We start from the raw sequence: 13,273 nt of genomic DNA, 5'->3' as shown, positions 1-13,273 counted from the left end.
TCACTTGCAACTCAAAGTAGAAATCCGCAGGCTAGCAGGTCATCAAAATGCCATAAAAGAACCAACGGGATGGAGGAAGTGTGGTCCGTTCCCCTCTCTTCATCTTTCCTCTAATAACCTGCAGGGGAGCATTTTCCTGGCCACATAAGATTACCCGCCTGCACACACAGCAAACAGTGTCCTGTAAGCTATGCCCAAGAGATGAAAAGAGCCCTTTCAAAAGCAGAAAGCAGCCTGGCAAGCATATCCTGACAGCTCTTGCAGCAATGTTTCCTTCAAACTCATGTTAAACTCGATCCCTCAAGAACAAATTTCCAAACACAAATAAGCAGACACATCACACCAGCTGCTTTCCATTTTACACACAAAAAACATCTTCTTCATCATTATATTAACAAGTTCATTTCGTCCTATTTTCAAAGGAGTTGCCCTGAGTAGTCTGCCCAGTGGCAAAACCACTGAGATAATGCCAGTTTCAGACTGATCAGCCTATTTCCAAGACAACCACATAACAGGCTCCCCGCTGGGTGATTTCGGATATATCACTCATGTTATTCACTCTGACTTAGCAGTGGAAACCATTACTTTTAATTTGGAGGACCTGATCAGGACTACTAGCAACAAGACCTTTTGGAAGTCCTTAATTCATATAGTCAGAAGTCAGAAGCTTCTTGATACACATAACAAAAAACTCTTAAGTCTAAGAAAAAGCATGCAACTGGAAATAGAATCAGGGGACAAAGAAACAGAGGAAGGAAGGGCCAACTAACAACTGGCTTTTACCCTTCTTATTGACCTCACAGCAGCTACAAGCAACATGCTCATCTGGTCAATTTCAAATTCAGGTGACAGTATATGGGGGAGCAGGCAAACTCTCTATTAGTGCTCTGAGCTTCAACATAAATCAATACATTGAACTTTGTTCCATTCACATGTTCCACAGAGGCAATTTAGTAGATTAAACACCTTAGCTTTGTTCTGGGAGACCAAGATCCAAGCCCAACCTCTCCCATGGACCCATGCACCCCTTCAAAGATTGGCACTGGTCATGCATACCTTGGCTGTGCCCTTCGTTGAAGAGGAGCCACAGAAGAGCTCTGGTGTCTAGCCAACTCTCTTTGGGCATAAAAGACAAATCAGGGCTTGGCACTAGTAGAACCTTTGGAGTTTGAGAACTCTCCTCCCTCCTCCCCCCTCCCCTTCCCCCATCATGTAAGACTGGCAGTTTGAGAGCTGATCTTCCAGCTTTGTGGCAAACCATTTTCTTCCATCTGATCCCAGTGAACATTGACTTGCAGCTAATCAGGAAGAGAAGCTATGTATCTCCACTATGCATGTGATGAAAATGGATAAAACAGCATCCTTAGGCAACAGCTGGTGATCACAGCCTCTGGCTGTCACTACTGATGTATACTTTGCCTAGATGTCCTGTGGCTGGCATTACTAAACACTCTCTGTGTCATCAAATCATTCTCATCCCATCTCTCAGTCATTGAATTCCTGGTGAGAATCAAGTGGCCACATTTTATTGTAGGCATCTTTTTTAAAAAGCCAATTAATTTTTTTTTAGAATCTGGTCAAGATACCCAATTAATTAGCTTCCACTCTAGTCACATTAATCTCTTACAGCAAAAACAAAATCTTGTGGCATTTTAAATAAAGACCGAAGAACTTTATTAGCATAAGCTTTCATGCTATTTCTGAGATACTTCAATCAATGAAAACTTACGCCAAATACGTAATATTTTTTCAGCCTTTAAAGGTGCCAAAATCAATGAACAGCTGACTGTATACAATTGGGTGGATGTCACTGGCAATCATAACAGCAGAAGTTGGAAAAGGAAGCCGCATGGTCACTGAACTTTCAATGAAAAGTGGTAAGCTGAATATTACAAAGAACAGAGGCTCCAGATTGCTGTCCTTTATGAATATTGTACAACACAAGAAAAAGTTACTGAACCTCTCAAATAATTCAGAGTCTATAGGTAAGGGGACTCTTCTGCAGAATGGGGGACGGGGTGAAGAAAGAAGCATATTTTGTGGCACATGGAATACTAATAAATGTATTCCAACATATGCTTTCACAGACTAGTACCCATTTTATCAAATGTAGAAAATTCTGCGGAAAGCCTTTATTAATTAGTTAGTTTGTTAGTTAGTTCGTTAGTTCATTCATTCATTCACTTCCTGCCTTTCTCCTCAAAAGGACCCAAGGTGGCTTAGATTAGACACAAACCAGTCATCTCTACATTATAAAGGAGAACTAAAATATTGTTGACTTTAAAAAAAAACATAACATACCCAAGTAATCCAAGAGCAATCTTGCCCCCTCAACTCTGACAAGTCTGCAGAGGCTAGGCTAATAAGTAGGTCAAATCTTGTCAAGCAGAAACACTCATGATACATCATCATTAATAGCCAAATAACTGCTCATTACAGGCTTATTTGACATGGAAATAAATAGACTAAAAAGGCAGCTTTTTCTCCTCCATATAAATTGCCAATAAACTGGCACAAACCACAGGCTCCAAAATTAATGAGAGAAACAGCATCCACCCAAAGACCATTTTGTTGCGGTGCAAAGAAACTGTTGTGGCTCCTTTCACACATTAATCACTGAAGTATTATTCTTAACAAGAGGTTGCTGATCTACGCCTTCCCAGTGCATGCACCCTCCCCACCTAGGCCAGCCGTCTACCATGTGCATCCTAGCTATAGGCAAATCAATCAGATGCTAAACGCAAACATGCAGCAAAATTCCTGGCCAGATGGCAGGAAGGGAGTTTTCATCTGTATCACGCCACCCACAATAGCCGTTTGTTGCTATGAGTTCATTTCCCAAATCCTGCAGACTGAGAAAACCACCACGTCAGGCACAGTATCAGACCAAACCTCATGTAAATATCTTGGGCACACCACTTTCTCACAGCACATTTTATCAGATGTGAGCCTTGTGGAATCTCACACAAGGTGGTTGATCAGGACAGCCTCACAGCACAGTCCCAACAAGGTGTCTGAGGTTTATAATTTTCACAGCTGAAAATCACTTGATCAATCTAATAAATCTGTATTAGAAAAGAGTAGTCAAGAGAACATAGATTGCATAGCTAACTGTATGAGGAAATACTCCCAATACTCTTTTAATAATTAAAATTTCTTAATAATCATCTGTATTATCCTTATCCTTAATATTATTATCATTATTATTATTATTATTATTATCCTTATCCTTATCCTTATGCCTTATGCATGCAGACCTGCACCAACAGGATTTTAATCAACGTATTGTACTGTACATCGCTCTCATGGAAAGATTCACATCTCAAATCTGTATTTCAAGAATTGTAGTTAAATGAATTTAAAAAACAACTGGTTTCCCTTCATTAAATCTGCAAACCTGATCATATAATCAGGCTTCATCTTTGATGATATATGGAGATATGCTTTGAACTAGTAGGTTTGATTTGAATCTTTTATGCAATACTATGTAATTGTTATTGCTTTATTCATGAATTGGGTTTTTTGTTTTTGTCTTTAAAAAAATTAAAAATGAAAAACAAATGGTTGTGTCAGTTGTGCTAATTAACACATTCTTGCAAATAAATGTTACCAGGCTGCTTAACAAAGTACAAAACCACACATTTTTAAACATAAAAAAGCTTCATTGAATATTTTTAAACTGAAGTCAGATGGCCACCTGTCAGGGATGCTTCAGCATTTCCTGCTTCAGCAGAGAGTTAGACTTTGATGAACCTCAGAGTTCCTTTCCAGCTCTACAATTCCACAATCTATCAGCTATACAAAATATTCACTCCTTGGAAAAGAGAGCAACCCAAGCCAGTCCCAAAAGCAGGCAGAAGAAGGCAGCTATCTCAGGTATCAGATGCTGGGCAGTGGCAGCCAGGTGTTGGAAGAGAGAACTGTGAGGTGTGCATAACCTATCCTTTACAGAGAGTATAGAAAAGTTACTTTTGGACTACAACTCAAAAAATCCCCTTGCCAGGCTGTCCTAAATATAACACTTCCATGCCATGCTATGCTAAACTAGCCTGCTGCCTTTAGGCTTGGACATGGAGGATGCTGTACCATTGTCCATCTTGAAGCAACAAATTCCATTATTGCCTGTAAATCCACACTGAAGAGAGTGTAGCTATCTCTTAACAGATACATACCAGTGGTGAGCAGCCTGTTTAAAGGGCAAATTAGCTGCAGTAAGCGAACTCAGTAAGCTGCAGCAAGCGAACTACAGCAGACAACAACTGGGAATAGAATAATGTATTATACAGTATCAGGTTTCATAAAGGACAGCAGTCAGAATTTAGTGCCTTGTTAGCATGAGATATTCTTCCTCCATTTTCTTTAGGGAAACTGTCATTTTATCCAAGAGCAGATACATAAGGTCAACAAGATTCACCACAAAGCAATATACAGCTGTTAGGCATTAGTACTTCCATTTTAAACATAAGTCAAATCCCAACTGGGAACAGCTTAGATGGCACCACTGATCTCTATGAAACCAGCAAACATGCCTGCAATGGCCCCAAGACAGCTTGTTATTATATTAAAGGCTGGAGGGTGGAACATGAAGCTCTCCAGATGGATTGCAATTCCCATCAGCCACAGCCAGCACAACTGGGCTTAGTCTGTGCTGCCCGTGGTGAAGGATTATGGGAACTGCAGTCCAACAGCAACAAACATTCCCCATCCTTGATGTAAGGGATGCAGATTTGTGCCAACGTTCCTAATTCCACAGTGGTTGGAAAGTGTGTCTAATAAGATGCATAAAAGAAATACTCGGTCCTATGCCATTTCTGTTCCAAGCTCTGCCAAAGACTTCTGCATGATGCCATAGTGATGTACCTGACAAGGGTGACATTTTTAGCATAAGAGTACCAGCATGCTGTTGTATCCTGGACTGCAAGAAAAATAAGTACACGGGTGCTTGATCAAATCAGCCTAGAGCAATTTCTAAAAGCAAAAATGACAAAACTGAGACTAGCATAATTAGGACACATTATGACATGACAAGACTCACTAGAAAAGATTTAAAAAGCTTGGGAAAACTGGACCCAGCAGGAAAAGAAGAAGACAGCTCACGAGCAGGACTGACTTAATACAGGAAGTTTGCAGGACTTCAGCAGGACCGTTAATGGTCAGAAATCTTGGAGGTGACTCACTAATTCGCAGAGTCAGAAGCAACCTGGCAACACTTGACAGCAACACACTTAATGCAAACTTTTCTAGGGCACAGTGGGATTCCACAGTTGTCCCTGAAGATATGATCAGAACAGGACACTGAGGCTGGAACAGGCATTCACACATACTGTTCTATGGCGGAAGAACAGCAACAGCACCCCATTCCAACTGCTGCTCCACTGGCACAGCAATCTATTCCATTTTGTACTTTAACAACTAGACATTATTTGTGCCCCTTCACAGCATTAAATATCATCCAGGAGGTGAGCTTTTCTCTAGTTCATGGGACCATTTAGTGGAAGGTACTATCTCAATAAAACAGAGCACCAATTAATTTCAACAGTAATCCATGCTGAAGAACCAATCAGGTGGAGGGGGGGCAAAGTACCCCTTAAAGTGAGCAACTGGCTAGCCATCTGTTTTCATCACCACAACTTTTCCCTTCCTTTTCTCCTTCCCTCATTCTTTGCAACAAAAGAGGAAGAATGATCATTTCTCAGCTGAGTTCCTAAGTATATCTACACAGCTGTCTGTGGCATTTACTTCCGAAATGAAAGTGAAGAGGAACCTACACTGATAAGTAACCAGAACCAGAGGAATTTGGGTCAAAAGTTGTCCGTCAGCAATCCCTCAGTATGACCTTACTACGAGAGTTCGTTTGGTGCCAGAATCTGTCTCACTCTTACAAGTGTGTACTGAAATTTTAAGTGGCGAAGCATTAAAGAAAAACACACCACATACCAAAGGAACGGAGTATCAAAATACTGTATATTTACGAGGTCTGTATGAAGAGCTAAGTCCAAACATTCTATCTGTAGGTGGGCAAAAGGAGCCATAAAAACAGTTTCATGCCTACCAAAGTATGAACTTCTCATACCATATGGAACACATTTATTCCTCCACCACACAAAGTACTTCCACTGACCAGCATCCACATACAGTATTTTATTTTGTGGAGACCAAAGATAGGGAGAGAACTAATTACTTTAACCTGTCTCATTTTCAAGACCACCCTCCCAAAATTCCTTTCCTCCAGAAGCGAACAAATCAAGAAGCCCTTCCCCCCCCACCCCCTCAAGTTGCTGCAACACACACAAACTGGCTCTGCAAATGGGTGTCCTTTTCCTTTTAAGATGCAACATGCACCTACTTAGCAAAAACAGATGATGGGCTGCTTGTCAAAGAAGCAGCAAACAACAGTGTGCTACTTCTGTCCTCTGAAGATGCTGGCCACAGAGACTGGCGAAACATTAGGAAGAACAACCTTCAGAACACGGCCAGAGCCCGAAAAACCCACAACCAAACAACAGTCCCGGGTGGTTCTAAATCATGCAACAAAGCAGCAGCTGCTGTCATTTTCTGCTTAATTTGCACAACAATAGTTCTACTTCATTTCTTTTGTCAAATATACCTCTCTCTAATAACAGGGCAGGAAAAATAACTTTTGCAACTTCTTGAGACAGGTGAGTCCCTGTTTCTTCACCACTAGGTTACTGGCTCACAATCAACTTTCACTTCCTCAATAATTAAGTCAGAGCTTCTCAACAAAAATTTAAACTAGATAGAAGCTGTCAAAGGAACTACTTCTAGATGTTCCTATAGATGATATTCTTTAATTGGACCAGTGTGGTCCTTTATTAGATGAAGATGTTGCAATGTTTTCATCTGGTTCATCCACTGAAATACTTTCATACTGGAAACCTATCTATTTCTCTTTTATTAACACATCAAAAGCCTTCAACCTTTATTTTTGACTATGTTCTGCAATGAAACAGAAGGGTTTAATTTTCTTGAATTAATATGGTGGCTTCTTTAAATGGCATTGGACTTGAATTTGCAAAATCCTTGCCCCAATTATGCTGGCTAGTTTTTGGGAGATAAAATCCAAGAAAACAGATTGAAATCAGAACAGAACTTGGAAGCCCAACACTCAACCTGCCATATATGCTACAGACGTTTATAAGACAACCATAAATGAGAAAACCATGAGTTATGCATCTCCATTGTTTGGCTACCAGGCATACTGAATTTAGCCACCAATTGTGGGCCCCAATCACTTCTACAATATTTTTTCATTTGGTTGCTGAATCACAAGCCAAGGAAAATCATAAGCTGATTACAACCTGTGTATGAAGCACTTCTTACTTATGCCTGCCTTAATAAAAAAAACACAAGTTGATTCCTTTAGATGGCCATGTTAGTAAAACATTTTTACACCCTTCACACTGTTCAGTTTTACATGCCTCTACATATCTGACAGATTTCATTGCATCTTTTCAGGATTACCCATCGTGTAATCAAAAATTCCTCCAGTTTAAATTTTACTTTTGAAAGTAAATTTTACTCCATTCTCACTATACTTTATTGCCCATTTTTGCACTCTTTTCCTGAATTTGCTCTTTTTGAAGGAGAGAAAATGAAAACTATATCCTAAATAAATCAGAAAGCACCTAAATTTATGAAATAAGAGCACGAAGCGGAACACAGCCAGTGTGCTGGGGTATCCCCTCCCTCCTCCATAATGAGGTTATTACTCTTCTGCTATACACAATTTTTAACAAAGCACTGGTTAATCTCAAAGAGTTTATATTTCTTGCCTTGATGGTAACCATTTCCCCAAAGAGTCATTCGGTTAATCCTTTTTGAAAACAAAGAGACTTGAGGCACATTAAGATTGACAAACCTGATACAATTTATCTCCACACATGAACACAAAACAGCGAGTATAGCTCATTGAGTTGGAGTGTATGGCTGTAGAGGCTGCGAGAGTGTATCCCCACTGCAACTTTTGGGAAAGGGACAAGCCAAGATCCCTTGGAGTGTCTGTGACCAATGGGATTTATCCACCGGTCACATATGTGTGGTCTTGGGCAAGCAGCACAATCCCAGAGCTCCACTCAAAGGAGGGACTGATGAAGTATTCCCAGGTACCTTATAACTAGAAAGCCACAGAAGGAAAGAGAGAGTAGGTGTCAAGGGGCAATTTTCATAATGGAGAGAGGTGAAGAGCAGTGTGTCCCAGGGATCTGTCCTGGGACCGGTGCTTTTCAACTGGTTCATCAATGACCTGGAGACAGGGTGTGATAAGCAGGACGAGAGCATAGAGGCTCTCGTCGGAGTGCCGTCCCCAAGTAAGACATCTAAAGAGGTGCAGACCACTCCGCCACCAACCCCTCCAAGAAAGATACACCAGGGAATAGACACATGGGAGCTGGAAATAAGTCTACGGGGTCTGACGGTGGCAACACAAATGGAGCAGGAATTGACGGGAAGGGAGGAACAGGTGAGGTCTGTAGCAGAGGTGGGAATTGGGATTATAAATAGGGAACATGACAACATACCAGGGGGTTGGGAACTCATCTGGGTTGAGGACCCTTGGACCGGGAAATAGGAAAAGATAAAGGTGCCAAGGGAAGAGGCAGACTATCACTGTAGGAGGGGACACCCCCCCCCCAGTGTCCTTCTTACTGGGGTGAGTGGGAGGCAAGAGAGTTGAAAAGACAGCTGAGAGAGGAGAAAGAAGCAGTGGCCCAGGAAGCTGAAGAACGTTGGGCATGGCATGCAGAGGAGTCATGGAGAATGATGTACCTCCGGGACCATGGGGACAACTTTCGGGAGAAGGAGACCCGGTATGGAGAGAGGACGGGGATGAAGGAACTATTGAGAGATGAAGGGATAGAAGCTGATGTTCCCAGTTATGATCCGTTTGTTCCAGGACCCTGAGAGGTTAAATCCCTAAACCCTTTTGATTCCGAACTTTGGTTGCCCTTGCGAGCCCCGTTGGATCCACAAGAGAAGTTACAGAATGACTCACTAAGAGAAGTTTTTCCGTTGACTAAAGAAATAAAAGGAACGTGGTGGTGCTAAAAGGGACGTGGTGGCGCTGCGGGCTAAACTGCAGAAGCCTGTGCTGCAGGGTCAGAAGACCAAGCAGTCGTAAGATTGAATCCACGCGACGGAGTGAGCTCCCATCGCTTATCCCAGCTCCTGCCAACCTAGCAGTTCGAAAGCATATAAAAATGCAAGTGGATAAATTGGTACCACCTCGGTGGGAAGGTAATGGCCTTCCGTGTCTAAGTCGCACTGGTCATGTGACCATGGAAGATTGTCTTCGGACAAAACGCTGGCTCTATGGCTTGGAAACGGGGATGAGCACCATCCCCTAGAGTCGAACATAACTGGACAAAAATTGTCAAGGGGAAACTTTACCTTTACCTTAAAGAAATAAACACCAGTTTGGATTTTGGTTTAAAAACGACTCCTGTTTCATTTGAGCAAAAGTTGGAGGCGAATAGCAAAACCTCACACAGGGATAAGCAGCGAGGTCGCCAAGTTTGCAGATGACACAATTTTTTTCTGGCTGGTGAAGACCAGAAGGGATTGTGAAGAGCTCCAGAAGGATCTCTCCAAATTGCAAGAATGGGTGGTAAAAAGGCAAATGCGTTTCAGTATAAGAAAATGTAAAGTAATGCACACTGGGGCGAAATATCAAAACTTTAGTTATCAGCTGATGGGTTCTAAGCTGTCTGTGACGGATCAGGAAAGAGATCTTGGTGTGCTGGTAAAGAGCTTGATGAAAGTGTCAACCCAGTGTGCAGCGGCAATGAAGACCAATTCCATGCTAAATAAAACAGCCAATATTATAATGCCATTGTACAAAAGCCTGGTAAGGCCTTACCTGGAGTACTGCATCGAGTTCTAGTCACTGTACCTCAAAAAAGACATTGTGGAACTGGAAAAGGTGCATTAGAGAACGACTAAAATGATGACTGTGTTGGGGCACCTCCCTCATGAGGAAAGGTTGCACTCATTTGGGGCTCTTTAGTCTAGAGAAAAGGTGCCTGAGGGGACATGATTGAAACATATATAATTATGCAGGGGCTGGATAAAGTGTTTAGAGGGAAACTCTTTTCCCTCTCATGTAATACTAGATCCAGGGACATCCACTCAAACTGAGAGTTGGGAGAGTGAGGACAAAAGAAAATATTTCTTCACCAGTGTGTTGTTACTCTGTGGAACTCCTTGACACAGGGGGTGGTGATGGAATCTGCCCTAGATGCCTTTAAAAGGGGATTGGGCAGATTCCTGGAGGAAAAGTCCATCACAAATTACAAGCCATGATGGGGATGTATCATCTCCTGGCTTAGACGGAAGGTACCTCACAATGCCAGATGCAGGGAAGAGGTATCAAGAGAACGGTCTCTAGTTGTCTCGTGTGCTCCCAGAGGCTTCTGGTGGGGCCACTGTGAGATACAGGAAGCTAGACTAGATGGGCCCTTGGCCTGATCCAGCAGGGCTCTTATGTTTGCCATAAGTGCGAACTGACGAGGTAATGTACACATTTTAAATTAACTGACTCATATGTTGAGACATGCTTGGCCATAATAAATTTCCTAGTCTTCAGAGTTCCACAAGACCAAAGCCCTGCCACCATCAGTAAACGTGAAAGAGCTGCCTCAGACCTCAGATAGCCTACTCTCAGCTCAACCAGCTTTTAGTCATCTTGGCTAGTTAGGACTGCACTCCTAACTGGCTTTGGCTACTGACTATGTGTCTTGATCGGGATGGGAGTGTCATTCCACCCCAGGCAGCAATATATCTCAGGCTGGCCCTGCCAACCACCTTTCCTTGCTTCTTGAGATGATGAAGCTCACTTTGGCAATACCAGGCATCTCTTTGCCATACTTTATGAGCGCATAACTTTGGCTGAGAGAAATGTCAAAGACAGCATGGTTATACTCCTGTACAGACTGCCTAACATTCCTCAGAGCATTTTAATTCATAGATTGAATACACACCTGGCTGAATACACCTAGAGTCGCAAAAACCCTGTAAACTTACCTGAAAGTAAGGCGCTACGAAAACAATTAAGATACATTTCTGAATAAAGAGGGTTTACAGCTCAATTGAAAGAGGTCATAACAAGGATGAATGAAAAAAACGACACACACACACAAATAAACATGGTTTTCGTCTCACTGAGAACTACTGGCACCAACCGAAAGAGGTTACACACGGATTTAAGAAACGATCAATGAACAGGTCGCGGAGGCGGGATTGGGAGTCACATGCCGGAGAACAAAACCTCAAGTACTGTACAATATTTTTGAAGAGGCCAACAAAAAACCGCACCACAGAATACTGGAAGCTTTTTAACCCCGCGTCTCTCCTACAGTATATGGTTAGTCAGCCCTCAGAAAAGCTGAGGAATCACCTCAGGACCCATGAGCCGGTTTTGCAACCGGCAAAGAAACACGCGCCACCACGCGCTGAAGACGAAACGGGCGCGGGGGGGGGAGAGGGGTGGAGGGGTGGGGGGGAAGAGAGAGAAACAGAAGGAAGTGTGGAAACAAAGAGCGGGAAGGACGCGGGACACAGCAGGCATTTCCCACCTACAGTACTCACTTAAACTCTTCCAGGGAGGGAAATCACCGAGACAAGCCAACCGGAAAAGAAGGCGGGAAACGGAGAGGAAGACGCCCCCGAAACCAGGAAAAAAAAGAAGCATGCGAGCACCACGCCGGGGCGAAGCGAGACCAAGCGTTATGATCCCGCGCTTACGGGGACGCCGCGCCGCTGGAGTTTGGGGACCCGAGACTGGGGAGGGTGGGGAAGACCCCGTGGCAAGTCCAGGCCGACCTCGTCCCTCTCCCTCTCTCTCTCTCTCTCCTCCAGGGTTCCCGGGGCGTCCGCTCACCGACTTCCGATCCACCACCCTGGCACCGTTCACCGCCAGCCGGGTTTTGGCGTCTGGCCGGCGGAAGAGGGCGGGAGTGGGGTGGGGAAAAGGCCAGGCGGCAGAAGCTGGGACCGAGCCCCGCTGAGGACCCGGGGAGCAGAAAGGGGCAGTCCCGAACAAGCCGTACCCGGGGTCAAGACCATCGCCGGGCCACCAGAAGCCCGGCCGCGCCTCCCGTCCAGCCTCAAGAGGGAGAGAGAGAGAGAACGCCCACTCGCCCGCCCGCCGCGCCTTCCCTCGCTTGCTCTCTCGCACGCCCTTCCTTTACCTGGGAAAGGAGCAGCGCCCCGTAGGCGGAGGAAGAGAGAGCGGGGCGGGGCGTCCCTCGGTCGGAGGAGGCAGGTGGCGAGAGACGCCTCGGGCCCGCGGGGGCTGGAGGCTTCCTTTTTCTCGACCGCTCCGTCCCCCGGGAGTGGCGCGACGCGGAGGCTGCGGTCCGGCTGCTTGGCTGCGAGGAAGTCCCGCCGAACTCGGAGCGGGGCCTCCCTCTCCGTCGGACCGGGCTCCTTGCGTCTAAAAGGCACGTCAGTGGCCGTTTGAGAGGGAAGGAAGGAAGGCCAGGGATCCTCCCCCGCCTGAAATCATCTCTGACAAACTACCCTCAGTCTAGGCAGTTTCTACACAAACACACACACGCACACCGCCTCAGGAAAAAGTCCTGTGTCCTTTCGTAATCGCATAGGGTAGTTTCTGTTGAGGTATAATATTTGTATTCTGTTTTCTGGGGCGAAGTCTCTAGGCAGCTCTCCTTTAAAAAGAGATATTCAAAAAGCAGTTTGCCCACCACTTCATTCGGTTTCGGGCGGCGACGGCTGGGTCTCTTGTGACTTTAAAACAATGGCATGATCACGGGATGGTAGGTGACGGTCCCACGACGGCAGGTTTTGGGACGAAACAATAAAATAACGTTCCCCGTCTCTTATCAAGCTTGTATTATGGATAATATAAACGTGATGATTAAAACTTTTTGCAAAATAAAGTCGATCCCTTTCCATGCCCTCTTTCCCACTCCTCCCACATTACTGTATTATATAGGTTTGCCTTCTGCTTAAGGTCGAAGTTGGATACACACCACGGACGGAATCGCAGCCCGTGAAATGAAAAGCGCTCACTCGTCTCTCTGCATGTAATTTCCCACTGAAAACTGGCAGGAGAGTAGGGAAAAAATGGAAGTTTCTATTTAGCCGTTGACAAGCTTGAGAAAGAGGGCTATAGGTCCTGTGGGGCCATGTGATCGTGTACAAGAAACTTCTAGAGAAAAACAGACACAATTAGCAGAGGTTTCATGAGAATTAGTGTCTTCAATTGGATTGATGGCCAAATAAACACAGGCGGGAT

General features: G+C 44.3%; 1 protein-coding gene across 3 annotated transcripts in view; it reads right to left on the bottom strand.

The window, feature by feature from the left end:
• RHBDF2 (rhomboid 5 homolog 2) overlaps window positions 1-12,472 on the bottom strand; it is an 81,109-nt gene extending 68,637 nt beyond the window's left edge. The window contains exon 1 of one of the 3 annotated variants that reach the window (XM_072990482.2): window positions 12,204-12,472. The gene's annotated coding sequence lies outside the window, so the exon portion shown is untranslated. The other 2 variants (XM_072990484.2, XM_072990483.2) reach the window with 2 other exon arrangements.
• Between the last annotated feature and the right edge of the window lie 801 nt (window positions 12,473-13,273).

This window comes from Pogona vitticeps, chromosome 2 (assembly GCF_051106095.1).
Source record: "Pogona vitticeps strain Pit_001003342236 chromosome 2, PviZW2.1, whole genome shotgun sequence".
In the NCBI taxonomy this organism is placed as follows: Eukaryota; Metazoa; Chordata; class Lepidosauria; order Squamata; family Agamidae; genus Pogona; species Pogona vitticeps.
The sequence above is the reverse complement of the archived record's forward strand: the minus strand, read 5'-3'. Positions and strand labels throughout refer to the sequence as shown.